Source organism: Mus pahari, chromosome 1 (assembly GCF_900095145.1).
Source record: "Mus pahari chromosome 1, PAHARI_EIJ_v1.1, whole genome shotgun sequence".
Lineage (NCBI taxonomy): Eukaryota > Metazoa > Chordata > Mammalia > Rodentia > Muridae > Mus > Mus pahari.
In genome coordinates this window covers 72,530,373-72,546,017 of record NC_034590.1, presented here as the reverse complement: position 1 = coordinate 72,546,017, position 15,645 = coordinate 72,530,373, and the positions used below count along the sequence as shown (strand labels likewise).

At 43.0% G+C, this 15,645-nt stretch overlaps 1 protein-coding gene across 1 annotated transcript in view; it reads right to left on the bottom strand.

The window, feature by feature from the left end:
* Nucleotides 1–15,645, bottom strand: part of Clpb (ClpB homolog, mitochondrial AAA ATPase chaperonin) — a 121,950-nt gene that overhangs the window by 82,408 nt on the left and 23,897 nt on the right. The gene's annotated exons all lie outside the window — the stretch shown is intronic.

Here is a 15,645-nt window from a genome sequence, read left to right as displayed (position 1 = left end):
AAAAAAAAAAAAAAAAAAGTCAGCCTTCAGTCCCAGTGCTCACTTCTAGTTCTCCAGTATTTTCAAGCAGCAGCGCTGCTGGCTTTTTACGTACCACCTGGTTTGAACACTGTTCTCTCTCGATGGGCACAACATCTGGGTCAGTAAATTCTGGGGAAACTGAGCATGATTAAGTGAGTAACAATAATAGCTTATAACTTGTTATAATTATATAAATTTCTTTAAAGTAAGACTGCAGAGATGAGGCAGTTAGGAACTGGGAAAGAGGTTTTATTATAGGATGAAGGTACACGTCAGGTAGGTTGTGCTTATAATATTTATATATCTGTATAAGATTCATAACAACTCATCAAATAAATCTAATTCTATGAGTCCACATTTAATCCCAGCACTTGGAGGACCCAGAGTACAAGGTCATTCTCTGCTCTGTAGTGAATTCAAGGCTAGCCTAGGATGCAAAATAAATGATGTAGTAGTAATGGCCCATGCCAGTAAACTCAGTAGTGAGGAGGCTGAGACAGGAGAACTGCAAATCATTTTAGGCCAGCCTATAAGTATGAGAACACTAATTTTTTTTAAGTAATCTTTTATTTTTGAGCCAGGGTCTCTTGACTTGCTATACAGCCAAGACTGGTCTAGAACTGTTTAGACTACTGCCTCTACGTCCTGAATACTGAGATTGCAAGTATGCCAGCCCTAGCTGGGCAAACTCCCACATAGGACATTAACTAATAGTTGTAGAAGTTTCCAAAATTAGAAATTTACCATTTAAAATTTTAAATTCCTTTATTTACTTGTTTGTGTGTGCAGCTGTGTTTGTGCCACAGCATGCACATGGAGGTCAGATAACAACTTTCAGAGTCAGTTCTCTACCATGTGGGACCCAAAGATGGAACATAAGTCATTGGGTTTGGTGGCAAAAGCCTTTATCTGCTGAGTTTTCTTGCTAGTCCCAGGGGAAAACCACCCATTCTATAACCTTAATTCATTTTTGGAAACAACAGGGCTGTGTTAAATTCAGTTCTTGGGGCAGTCCTGAGTAACAAACGCAGCACCACTGTGTACCTGACCCTGTGTCTGGGCTTCCCGAAGCCCAGAGAGGTATGAGCTAAACACTTAACCTGAGTAGACAGTGTAGCACTTTCTACCATGCACTGAGAACTGGAGTCCAAATACAGTTCTGTCATTTACAGATGGTGTCTTTGGACAAGACACTTGACCTACAGCCTCCTTTTCCTTAACAGAATAACAAAAGATAGCAATGCTGCCCAGCAAACTATGAGGGAAGTAAACTCCATAGTGTCTGCAGGTGTACGGATAGACATGAGTCTACTCGATTGGCTGACACTATCACAGCAATAACTTGCATCTGGGCCTGGACTGACCATTCCCAGAATGAATGCCGGAGCAGTCTACACAAAGTAGGCAGCTCGTCTACAGTCTGCACAAGTTGACATGTTTTTAAGTCCAAATGAGAAGGGTCTGTCAATCTAAATTCAAAGGGACATAATCTGGTTAATCGTCAGCTGCTGTGTCCAATCACTATTCAATCACACCCCCTCTCACAGCAGGCTGTCCCTCTAGGCAGCTAGTGTCACTAACTGTGCTACCTGGGCCTTTCTAGGTTCATGAGTATTGATTCCATCTGTCCAATTTGCAGGCTGCAGGACGTGTCCAGGCAACCGTGTATGCTGCCCTTAGCCCTGGAGGGCAGACAGTGGTCTGGCAGGATGGGGAGAGGAGAGTGGCTAGGATCGGCCCTAGGGCTGCTAACCCAATCAAAGAAATGGGCAATTCACTTCGAAAACTTGGAGACTAAAGAGGATAAGCAATCCAAGATAGTGACTCATCTGCAACCTTGAGAAAATTCCCTTCATTTCTGATAAAACTCAAAAGGCAGCAGCCCCACTGAGGGAAGCCGGCCTAAAGAAATCGAGGGTGGTCTGTGCCAACCAGGGCTCCAAACAGCTTGCTAGAAGGCTACGAAGTTTTCTCTCCATCAATGGTCACATTTTACAAAGCACCCAGCACAGAGCTCCAGATCTCTGGTCAGCGCCTTCTTGTAGAAGCCAGCCCAGCATGGGTTAGAATACCATTCACTTTGAGTTTGGATGACTAAAGATCCTCATTGCACCGTGGGCTACAGAACACAGACAGGCTAGAGAAAGCAACCACAAGGCTGTTGAGGACAAGCTTAGCTGTAAGCCAGGAACAAGGACTGCCAAGTTTACATCAGTGAAGGGATGCTGCTGGGAATGAAGTGATGTCTGCTTCTTTTCTGCTACAGGGAAAAGAAACTCCCTGGTCCAAGGCACAAATGGGAGGAGAGGTGGGCACAGGGAGCAGTGGGTTAGCAAGTATGAACAGTAAGGACAAAGGCTGACAGCATGGTGGCATGGGGTCTACCAAAGGCTAACTGGGACCACTCCTCTGTTCTGATGCTGGCGTGCTGGCTGCCAGGTTGCAGAAGGCTCCACAATTGCCTTAAATGTAAGTAGCTACTACCAAACAGGATGTGACCTAACACCAGATCTTAATCACTTGATTAAAAGAGGCAGAGGACACCATTCAATCCAGCAGGTTTTTCTCTAACCTTTAGTCTCTATTCAAAAGAACTGTATTTATTGGCCTTAGAATATCAACAATTCTCTTAGGCACCTCAGGATCTGGCCCCTGGTGGTCCATAGAAAGATCTGCCTATCTCAAAGCTGGAGATCATCTCCAGATACCCTACTTCCTTACCAATGAGAAGAAGCAGGGGTGTGCTACAGCACCCTCACTTCCTCACACTTACTTTCAGCTTATTAGTCTGACAAACACCTGGCTTCAATTCAGATTTAACAGACGGACAAGCTATGAATGGGCAAGAGACAAAACAAACCAAACAAAACCAAACAGGGCAAGTATATGAAGTCACTTTCCAGCAGAGGACACCACAGAACAGATTAGGTAGCACATAAGAGTTCTTAAGTTTGGGAACTGAAGAGATAGCTCAGTGGTTAAGAGCATTGACTGCTCTTCCAAAGGTCCTGAGTTCAATTCCCAGCAACCACATGGTGGCTCACAACCATCTGTAATGGGATCTGATAACTCTTCTGGTGTGTCTGAGGACAGCAACAGTGTAGTCATATACATAAAATAAATAAATCTTCTGTTCATATGTTATTAAAGCAATGCAAACTAAGAGCAATAACAAAATACTTCTTTTAAGTCCAACATATTGACAAAAGTTAGAAAGCTAAAATATGACAAGTGCCAGTGAGTACATGGGACTCTAGGATAGAGTAGAAGCCATGTTCTGGAAGCTTCTCTGATAACACTTCATCAAATTAAAGAGCCTCATCCTGTGACCCAGTCCGTCTGCTCTGAGTATATATTTTCTACAGAAAATCTCATTCAGGTTCATAAAGGGCAATACAGGAGACTATGATACATTATATAATATATAATTTATACATTGAGCTTGGCTATTTGTTGCAAAGGTTATTCCTTTTAGGAAGTCTCTTCAACTATAGAATTCCTAACTCCTAACTTGCAGACTGAAGAAAACCTGCATCTTAACTCTCTTAAGTACCAGGTCCTTCCCATCTGCAGACAATTCCTAGACAGAACTGAGAATGCTGGGGAGAGTGGTCCCCACCTGGCAGTGCCTGGGATTCAGGGAATTCCCTTTGGAGCCTTAGCTAATTAATTTGTTGATCGAGCAGTAATTAGATTAGAAGTGGGAGTGCTTGTCGGAAGCTGGCTCCCTCTGACCCCAGTGAGCTGTTGCTGTCAGGCCTCAGTGAGGGAGAGCACTTACACTGATCAGAGTAAAGCTTGCTTTCTGCTTTTAGAGGCTGCAGTGGTGTGGGGAGAGAAGGGAAGACTGGTGTGAGCTGAGCCGGTGCTGGACCAGATGTGTGCAAGACGGCTGATGAGTAGCTGGAGTTGATGAACTAAAGAAGGCAGTGATCTCAGATCTAGGTCATCCCCAAACAATGTTAAGCTTCACAAGACACTCCATGTCCTCCTCCTCTCCCACATCCCACATCTGAAGCATACACAGGGCCACTATGACAAGTGTCAAAAGCAGGAAAGGGCAAAGAGTGACCTGTTTTCAATCTAGTTCACACCTCAATGAAGAAGTCAAGTCGTCAGTTTGGGAGCTTGGCTGGACAGTCATGAGCTCATGACTGCTCATGAGGCTGGGCAGCCTGGCCAGAGGCACTAATGTAGCCAACTCTAGAGGCTCTGCAGCATTGTGCATAAACTGGGGAGGTAAAGGTCAGGGAAAGAGAATTTTCTTTGTTAAACTGGCATCTTTACAAACAAATTAAAAGGTAGTAAGTAAGGTACCTGTGAAAAATGTGTTCCAGTCTCTCACAATAATAAGTGTCTGCACAGTTACTATGAAACCAGTAACCATCCATTATAATAAGCTCCAGTGGACTAGACACCTCACAGAATCACTATTTCAGATCTTTATGCAACTTGCAAGGGACAGTAGATTTTGTAAAAGAGTAAACAGAGGCACAGCAAGAACCAAAAGTATACACTAAATAAGCCAACGTTTGTAAAAACAGGTCAGATTGGGTCTAAACCCAAGATGTATTCCTTAAGCCTCAATGGCTCTCATCTATCTCAGGCTGGCCTTGAACTCAGAGGTTCACCTGCCTGTAACTCTCAGATGTGCGCCACGGCCATCTGGACTAGCTGCTGTACTATCTCCTAGTCTCAGATCCTTACTAGGAACTGAAGACAGTGTTATTGTCAGATGGCAGTTAAAGCAGAGCAGGTTACAGGGGCTAGCTGGAACAAGGGACAATGTGCCAAGATGGGTGACACATCTAGGTGTTCAAGGAAAGCATGGCATAGAAAGGTGAGAATCAAGGAATCAAGATCACCCACCTTAGCCTTTCCAGGAAAATCCTTGCCTAGTTCTAAAGATGACTCCATGACCTCCAGGCTGTGGCTCATAATATATGGTCACCAAACCTTATTGTCAGGGCTTCTGAGTATAGCATGAGTCTAAACTAGATTCTCTGGGCAAATGACCCATCAGAGTACGATGGGGCACTTGAGACAGGCTTAGTCAGCACTTTAGTATTTCCTAGATTTAACAGGGTTTGGTTATATCTACTACCTATACATTCACCCCTGTTATTTTTTCTTTGCTTTTAAAGATTCATTTTACTTATATGTATGTGTGTTGATGTGTGTTGGTGTCTGTGTGTTTATATTGGTGTGTGTGCACATGAATGTAGATGCCCTCATTAACTACTGAGTCATTTCTCAAGTTCTCCTATTAATTTTTTGTTTTGTTTTTGTTTTTGCTGAGACAGGATTTCTCTGTAAAAGAGCTCTATCCTGGAGCTCAAACTGTAGACCAGGCTGGTCTCAAACTTACAAAGCCACCTGCTTTTGCCTCCCAAGTGCTAGGACTAAAAGGCATGCACCACAACTCGCAGCTATTTTTCTTTTCTTTTTTTAATTAACAATAATTCTTAGGGGGCTGGAAGAATGACACAATGGTTAAGAAATGGTTACTGGCTCCTCTTCCAGGTCCTGGGTTTAGTTCCCAGCTCCTATATTGTGGCTCACCACTGTGTATTAGTGACTTTTCTACTGCTAAGACACCATGACTTAGGCAAATTATCAAAGAAAGTGTCTAACTGGGCTTATGGCTTCAGAAGGCTAAAATTCATCATGGCAGGGTGAAAAGAAAGCACGGCAGCAGGAACACCTGAGGGATCACATCTCAAAACCAAAAGCAGGAGGCAGAGAGACACACTGGAAAAGGCTTGAGTCTTGTAAAACCTCAAAGCCCACCCCCAATGACACATCTCTCCTTCCCAAATAGTTCCACCAACGGGGAACCAACTATACAAATATATGAATTTGTGGGAGCTGTTCTCATACAAACAATCATAGCCTGTAACTCAACTTCCAGGAGATCCGACACCCTCTTGCTGTGGGCACTAGGTATACATGTAGACAGAATACCACACAATAAAAGAAAAAAAACTTTTAAAGCAAGGCAGCGGTGGCAAACGCCTTTAATCCCAGCACTTGGAAGGCAGATGAAGGGCAACTTGGACTACAGAGCAAATTCCAGGAGAGCCAAGGCTATACAGAGACCTTGTCTCAAAAAACAAGCAAATATCTTAAAAATAAATAAGAATTCTTGGGTTGGGAAGATGGCTCAGTCAGTTAGAAAAGTGCCTGTTGTGCAAGCAGAAGACTTGAGTTCACGCCTTCGCACTCACACTAAGTCTAGTGAGGAAGCAGTGCCTGCACGCAGCACTGGAGGCGGGCAGATTCCTAGTGCTCACTGCCAGTCAGTGTAGCCAAAGGGTGACCTCCAGGTTCAGTGAGAAGCTGTCTCAAAAAACAAACACTGAGGAAGAGACCCAATGTTGATCTCTAGTCCTCACTTACACATACATGCACACACATAGATAAATTCTTTTTGCAGTCCTGGGACCTGAATCCAAGATTATACATGACAGACAAACACTATAACCCTGAGCTATACCTCTGACTCCATTAATTTTTACCAGCACTGATGTAACCATTACTATAACTCAGAGAGATAATGTCCTTTCACATAACCTATCAGTGTGCCTTTGCACATCATTTAATCTGCCAATTTGGTTGGCCTCAATGAATTCAGTGACACAGCTACTGAAAAGAACACAGCCCCATGGCTCATCACTTGACTTTGACTCTGTAGCCTTACATCCATATATAAACAATTAACCAGGTTATTTCACCACTTATTAGTGCAAATATATTGTTTCCTACAATATATTTTATTCATGTAGATGTCACAAGAGATAACTAAATACAATGTTGAAACTTGAGATTTGAAACTGGGCAGCCTTATCTAACTCAGACTCCTGCTCCTCCAGCCTTGGAGTCCTAGTCAGATAGGCAGCTTGTGGCACAGATGCATTGGAAGATGTCTCTTAAGAGAGGTATGGGTCTGGATCATATCACAGTCCCGAAAATGACTAGCCTTTCCTAACTACAGCTGAACCAGATGGCACTGGATACCTTCCTGTCCCAACTGACACTCTCCAGAAGAAAGCACTGAACACATAACCCCATGATAGGATACAGAATTGAAGGAGGAAGGGGGGAAGGGGCCGATACTTTAGGCAAATGAGCTGGCACGGCTTTCCATCGAGCAGTGTCTTGGGTTGCCTGAGGTCGAGGCATGCATCTGCCAAACTTGAAACGGGAGCATGCTGCAATTGGAATATCATTACTACAAAACAGGATTATCATGAACAACGATTCCAAATGGGATTAGAAATGATTCTTTGTTACTCAGAGGTAATCGGCAACAGCAGCAGCAGTGGAGAACCATCAAGCCCTGAACACTTTTTCTGGGGGCATGATACTAGCATTCCAGGCACTTGGCCAGCATCCTTGCCCACCCTCCTTGCTGGGAAATACTGGGCACTATCCTGCATTGGGCAGAGGGCCACCTGGGACAAAAGCCAGCTACATATCAAGGAATGCTACTCAAGGGTCCTCTGGTATAAGCCCAGTTTCTTAGAGGGAAAGGGGTACAAAAAGAATCCCAGAGCCCAACTAATTCAGCCACCTAAGAGTTACTGAGACAGGTACCAATGCCATTACATCTAAGGCAGGCTTACCTGGGGTTGTTCTAGGGAAGTCAGTAATAATAAAGAAGGCACTTAACCTCACCACTGCTTACTACATTGGAGGTACTGTTCTAAACACTTTATACATTTGACCCTCACAGCTTTGTTTATTATCCTGTTTTACAGCTGGGGAAGCAATCACCTAAAAGTCAAATAACTTGCCAATCATCTAATGAGTAAGAGGCACAATGTGAATTTGAACACAGGTATCTGACTCTAGAGCCCTCAATTGTTCATATACTAGCTAGGGATGTCAAACCTTCTGACACTGATATGATGTTGCCATTTTCAAACAGCTTGGCTCTGCATTTGCAGATATCCTGAGATGAAGGATGGACAGGCAGTCACAGGCAGAGAGAAAGGTGCTCAATGCTTATAACTAGGGTATGTGTGCTGGGTAGTTTTTAACCTATCTGACTAAAGTCATCTGAGAGAAGTGTACCTCAATTGAGAAAATGCCTCCATAAGATCCAGCTGTAGGGCATTTTAATTAATGATTGACAGGGAGGGAGGGCCCAGCCCATTTGTGGATGCTGCCACTAGCCACAGAGGAAGCCAGTAGCAAGCACCTCTCCATATCTTCTGCATCAGCTCCTGCCTCCAGGTTCCTGCTCTGTTTGAGTTCCTGTCCCCATTTCCTTCAATGATGAACTAGATTAGAAGTGTAAGCCAAATAAATCCTTTCCTCCCTCGGTTGCTTTAATCATGGTGTTTCATCTCAGCAATAGAAACTATAACTACGAGAGTCTTCCCTTAGCAGACTCTCTCTGGTCGTAGATCCTGCCAGCTCCTCCTTCCATCCTGGTCTACCTCTGATCCAGGCAGCAGGGAAAGAGGCTGCCAGGGAAGCTGCCACATGTCCAGCGTACTAAGACCACCTGTGGAGCCTCTGGGTGCACAGGGGAGGCTTACAGAACCCCCCTGTAGGACAGCAACCTGGCTGGTACTCTGCTTTCTTACAGACAGGACTTAATGGTCCCCTTCCCTGGGTGAGGTGGAGGGAAAATAAGCAAATGCTAAAAATAAATGACTCTTCTGAAAGAGAATTAAATGGTCGTCAGCCAAGGATGGCAGCATCTGAAAATTAACAAAGCCCAGGTACCACATCCAGGAAGGCCTTGGCAAATGCGTGTTATCCACTCATTAGCTCAGTTCCTCAGGGACGCCAGCCAAGCAGGGCAGGCAGTGCCGGGAACCAGTCCTTCCGATGCTGATGAAGTGCACTTGGGGGTGGGGGTAGGCAAGGCAGGAGGAGGAGGGAAGTTCTCATGGGGAATTTCAAACAGTTCTGCTGGTGTCCTCTCTCTGCCTATGATTCTCACCATCTCTGAGGTATGGGCTTGCAGGCAGGCCCAAGGAGACTCAAGTCTGAATGTCTCTTTCAGGATCCTAGAAACAGCCTCACTACTTAGGGGTCTCACTGACCAGCAAACCTAGGGGTAAGGAGCCCAACAAAGGTGGGGAAAAGACAACACCCCTGTCTAAGAGCTCAGGCTCTCCCCTCACTGGAATGAAGAGTCATATGCCTTGCGAACCCAGTTTGTGATGTGCCAAAGGTGACTCTCTCATGGTTCATCAGTAGCAATACTTCATGAAATCACTGATCTTTATTTATTTATTTATTGCATATGAGTACACAACCACTGCTCTCTTCAGACACACCAGAAGAGGGCACCAGGCCCCATTACAGATGGTTGTGAGCTACCATGTGGTTGCTGGGAATTGAACTCAGGACCTCTGGAAGAGCAGTTGGTGCTCTTAACTGCTGAGCCATCTCTCCAACCCTGATCTCCATTCTCTACTAACCATGAGAACATAGTACTCTATTGCTGGGGATCACCAACAGAAAGAATTAAAAACACTTCACCCATATGAAAAAACTCTGACACCACAAACAAATTCTAAGTACATCACTGGTCACAGATAATAATGAATATTAGAGAGAAGTGACAGTTTTTTATGTACTTACTTATATATTTATCTAGCTATTTAACTTGTTTCTGGCACAGAACCTCAATATGTAGCCCCAGAGGGCCTTGAGCTTCCTGCGTGATCTTGCCTCTGCCTGAGTGCTAGGATTACAAGATTTATTTTGATTTTTTAAGGACAGATTTCACTCTAGACCAGGCTGGCCTGAACTCATTATATAGCCCAGACTGGATTCCAACTCGTGGAAATCCTCCTGTCTCAGCCTTTCAAATATTGGGATTGCAGATATGACCCACCACATCCAACTCTGGAACAACAGCTTTCAACATTGCTTTTCTAAGTCAAGTTTCCTAAAGTATCATTTATCCTTTGATTATCATTTATCTTACATGCACCCTTTCGAAGAATATATATAGTCAGGGTCTCAACAGAGACATAACCAAATCGGTCTTGACCTCACTTTGTAGCTGAGGACAACTTTTCAAGATGTATGACTTAATGCAATGATAACTGTATAGATAAGCACCACAATCATTAAGACAGAATATTTCCACCATCCTAAAAGGTCCTATGCCCCCTTTGTACTCCCAAATTCAACAACTCATCTGATTATTGTCCCTAGAACACTACCTTTCCCAGAATATGACATAAATGGAATTTTACCAGAGGTGGCTGTTGGTGTTGGCTTTCCTTTACAATAAGGCTTCTGAGGACACCTTTTTGTTGTTGCGTGTACTGAGTAGGAGTTCCTCACACAGAGTTCTCCCTCTTTGTGTGTGGAGGTGGAGATACTTATGGCTGTGCATGCAGAGATGAGAGGAGAACTTGGGTGTCAGCTGTCATCCTCTGTCACACTCTGTGCTTTATTCCTTTGTGAGAGGGTCTCTTGTAGTACCTGAAGGTGGCATTTCAATTAAGTTGGCTGGCTAGCAAGTTCCAGGAAGCTGCCTGTCCTCGATCCTTCAATATTGAGTTTTATATGGATATGTATTGCTAGAGGTATGGTGACGCACACCTTTAAAGGAAGCAAAGAAAACATCTCTGTGAGTTTGAAGCTGGATGGAACTATACTGTAAGACCCTATTTCAAAATGCAGAATTATTTTGAATTATGTTATGGGGGAGGGGTAGGTGTAGATGCATGTGGAGTCCAGAAGAGGGTGTCCAATCACCTGGAGCTGGTGTTACAGGTGTTTATGAGCTGCCTGATGTTGGTGCTGGGAACTGAATGAACTCAGGTCCTCTGTGAAAGCAGTATGTGCTCTTAAACACTAAACCATCTCTCCAGCTCCCCTTGCTTTTGATTCCCTAAATCACGGAGTACTGATTATGTGGATGTACCACAATTTGTCCATTTGCTACTTGATGGACATGGGTGACACCCAGGTTTTAGCCATTATACAAATAAAGCAGCTATGGGTATTTGCATTGAAGGCATATTCTCTAAGACAAATACCTTACTTCTCTAGGAGTTGGTATTTCTGGGCTACATGGCAAACGACTGCTTTCCTTTTGTAAGAAACTGTTCAAGTGTTTTTGGATGTGGCTGTATCATTATACAGTCCTATAAACAATGCGTGGCAATTCTTTTTGCAACTTTGCCAGGACTTAGTACATACTATCATAATTTTAATTTCCATTTCCCAATGACTAAGGTTATGTTTTTCATGTGCACATTTTCCACCTATCCCTTATTTAAGTGAAACATCTCGAGTCTTTTGCCCTCTTTAAGAAGAAATTAAGTTGCTTGTCTTTAAATTGATTTGTAAAAGTTCTTTATATATTCTAATACTACTTCCTTATTAGACAAGTTTTCACAACTTGCTTTTTGAGGAATTATAAACTAAAATGATTTGAATTATGCCTTTCCCCCCATGCCACTTCTCTCTGCACATATACTCTGATGAAGGGGATAAAAAGACTTTCAATTTGCAAGTACACTTGGCCTACTGGACCTTAAGAATCATCTGTACTTGGTGTGTGCTAATAGACTATTTTTATTTCCACTGCATGCTCCCAACCACATCAGGGCTTTAAGGAAAGCTACATCTGGAGAAACGACTGTCCTAAAAACAGCTTTTGACGTTCACACACACACACACCACACACCCGCCCACCCTGTACTTCCCAAAGCCCTGTTCTGGTTCGCCAGGCTTCTGGAATGGTCAACAGTCGTCACACTCCATCGGTGGCCATTGTCCACTGGGAAACGTAGGAGGCTCCCAATCCATCCTTCAGTGAAAGAGCAAATAGAGGAGCCTGTGGCTTCTTGGACATCAAAGTTGTGCAAACAAGGCCTGGCAGACCCTGCCTCTCTGCCTACATATCCTGCAACTGCCATCTGAAGGAGTTTCTCCAAGCGGGTCACGACTTTCAGCTTGTCATCCCACACATCAAAGTTTCCACCACACACGAACTGGGTGCATGGGTTCGAATCAAGTCGCTCGACAGCGGATACTCAGACATTGTGTCTAGCTTTAATCTTGTGTTTTCCCAAGTAATTAAGCCTTCTTGCTTATGAACTTGTGACTAAGCAAAGCATCACTGAGAGGTTGTAACATCAAAGTGCTGTCCACCGTCTGTCCGTGTTTGGTAAAATTGGATTTCTTTTTCTTCTCAAAGAAAGACTAATTGAATTTCACTGAAAGCCCCATATATTTGGACTAGATGGTGAAGGCTATTGGAAGCCGAAGTGATTGTCCCAGGACTGGGTGGCTTAGCCTTTAGTTTGGTTGGGTCAGAGTGCAACACAGAACGGGGCACCCAGACTTAGGCTAAACAAGAGCCTTCCTCACGGCAGGAGGCTCATCAAGGGCTCAGAGACAAACCAGTTACTGCTACTGTTAAAAGTCTGCCCGAGCTGCTACAGGGGCTAAGCAAAGAACAGTCCTGAAGAGTGTTAGTAATAAGTCTTTGACTTTCAGGACGATGGCCATTATATTACTCAAGTCCTCGAGATCAGCAAACTTCATGTGTGTGTGTACGCGCACATGCGTGCAAGTATGCCATGTATTTGCAGGCACATGTGTGGAAGCTAGAGGCTGAAGCTGGATGTCTTCTTCAATGCTCTCTACCTTAGTTTTTGAAACAGGATCACTCATTGAACTCTTAAGCTTGGTAGGGCAGGCCAGCCAAGGCCCTGGGACCTGCCCATTTTTGCCTTAACATGGCTAGGATTAAAGGCAGGTGGGTACACTGTCCTGCCTCGCTTTGTATGTGGATCTTCTTATACAGCCAGACTTTACAGACCAACCATTTTCCCATTCCCTCAAGTAATGTTTTTATAGGACAAAGTTTGTGATTGCTTACTCTCTGACTCTTCATGCGACTCAGTACACCAGTATCTGACACGTCATGGTTAGATTTTGCTAGACATATGAAATAATATAAAAAGAACTTCAGTACAAAGTTTTTCTCTCCAGAAAAACAAAACTCTGAATTATTATTTGGCTTTATTAGTTACCTAATTTACAATCAGTACCCCATATTCCCACTTACATAAAATTAGAACTCACTTAAGTGTGACTCAGGGACTAATCTCAAGATAGAAGAAATTCAGGAGGGCTGGATAGATGGCTCAGTGGTTAAGAGCACTGGCTGCTCTTCCAGAGGTTCTGAGTTCAATTGTGAGCAACCACATGGTGGCTGTAACGGAATCAGATGCCTTCTTCTGGTGTGTCTGAAGACAGCTACAGTGTACCCATATAAATAAAAATTATATCTTAAAAAAAAGAAGAAATTCAGGAGACTGCTACATTATCAATTTTTTACACAAACAACCTACTTTTGGAAAAGAAAACCTCTGGTTCAATATCCACATACAATTATCTTTTCTTTTAAAAATATTGCTTTGAAAAAATATTGCCTTGATCTCAACCTAGTTTTAAGTCTTATTTATTTATTTATTTGAGTGAATATATATGTATTTAAGTCACTTGGAACCCTTTTTATAAATAAAGGACTAAATCTTAAATTAAGCTTCTGTGCATACTTATTAAATTTACAGTGATAACACTGCATTTCCTATTCAAAACTGAACAAATACATTCAAAAAACTCAACTGGTAAGGAGTTAAGCTCCTTAAAGATCTGAAGTGATTATGTACTAGATCCCTATGGACTTAACACGTTAAGCTGATGCCTGAGGGTGAACTGTGTTACTATGGTCCACAAGCTGCAAACATCTAAAGAAAGCAGAAGTCTTAAATGAAGGGGCAGGACCTCTCTACTTTCCATTCATATTTTTCTTCCAAAGAATTCTATATGGCCAGAGATCTAACATTGATACTATTTCAAATACCTAACAGAAAGTAGAAACCCCCAAACTTTTATAATATTAATAAATAAACCCAACTAGACAAGTGTTCCATTTGGATAATGGAAGGAAGAGGATGATATAGAATGGATGCTTAAAAACCCAGTAGTTGTGGCCAGCTGGCTCAAGGGGTAAAGTACTTGCTGGGCAAACATGAGGCCTGAGTGTGAATCTTAGTGCTCATGTAACAGCTGGGTATGGCACTGTGTCTGTAACTCCAGTGCTGGGGATGAGCAGAGCCAGGTGGATCTGAGGCGCCTGTTAGCTTAGTCAGTCAAAGCAGCAAGTCCAATACGGGACTGCGTCTCAAAATACAATGAAGAGTGAGATAGGAAAAATGTCCAACATTGATTTCTCATCTCCGTAAGTACACAAATCAGCGAGCACACCTACATACATGGGACTACTAACTTTGTATGTAACCTTCTCACCTACCGTATTTAAAAACCAAAATGCTGGTAATTAGGCTGGACATAGTGACACACACTTAAATCCTAGCACTCAGGAGGCTAAGGCAGGAGGATCAGGAGTTCAGAGTTAGCCTGGGCTACATGAAACCCTATCTCAACCCCTACTTCCAAAGAAGACCTATGTTCAATTTCCAGCATCAGTTAAAAAAAACCAAAACAACAGAAAGGGAGAGTTCAGAGTTATGCCCAATGTGTAACAAATATATATATATATATATATATATATATATATATATATATATATATATATATATATATATATAAAAAAACATGAATTGAGGTTGATGAGGAGTTGGGAAAGATCTAGAGGCATTGGGGAAGCAGAAAGAATATGATCAAAAATATATATATGAAAAAAATCTTTAAAAAGATAAAACAGACAACAACAACAACCAACTAGTAATAGTCTTAGGAACCAAGGAAGCCAACACTCTCACAGGCATCACAGTTTTGCTAAGACCCCTGGGGCGCGCGCGCAGCCAGCACTGACCCCAAAGCACACCCCCGAGCTGTCTGCTCACTAACGTACAGTGTTCTTAAGAGGAGTGCTACTTCCTATTTAGTCCCAACTCTGCAAATACCACACACAGAAGAAACACACCATTTGCTTCTTCATCACTGGCTCTTCCAGACATGTGGAAAAACATGTAAACTGGGGAAGCCAACAGGGAGGTGGGTGGAGAACCAGTGGTGGCAAACAATATGTATGGTAACATGTGTTTGTGTACACAGAGGTCTATCCTGGTCGCCAGAGAGAAACTACTCCCCACATATAACCTATAGCAGACAAGATTCTTACTTGACTCGTAAGAAGCAGTGAACCCCAGTCTGCTTTACAGACCCTTCACTCCTCTGCCTCACCCTGCACCAAATCACTGACTGACCCATCTCATATTCTTTCTCTCTCTCTCCCTCTCCCTCTCCTTTCCTGTCCACCCCTTTGGAGACACATTTTATTTCCTTTACTTGTTTACTTGTACTTCTTTCCCACACTATATTATGAGCTCCCCAAGGTCTGATTTTTCAAAGACTAGCATACGTATTTACTGAATGTTTGGGAAATTAATTTCTCATGGAGAGAATCAGGTACCCACAGAGTTCTGAAATTCAATGAAGAGTAAGAATCACAACTGGATCTCTCCAAAGCAAAGTATACATAGTTCCTTCTTTTTCCTTTTGTTTTATAATGCTATAGACTGAATTCAGGGCTGCAAGCATGCCAGCAAGCAATCACTCTACCACTGAAGTGCATCACCAGCATGTATCTATTACCTTTAA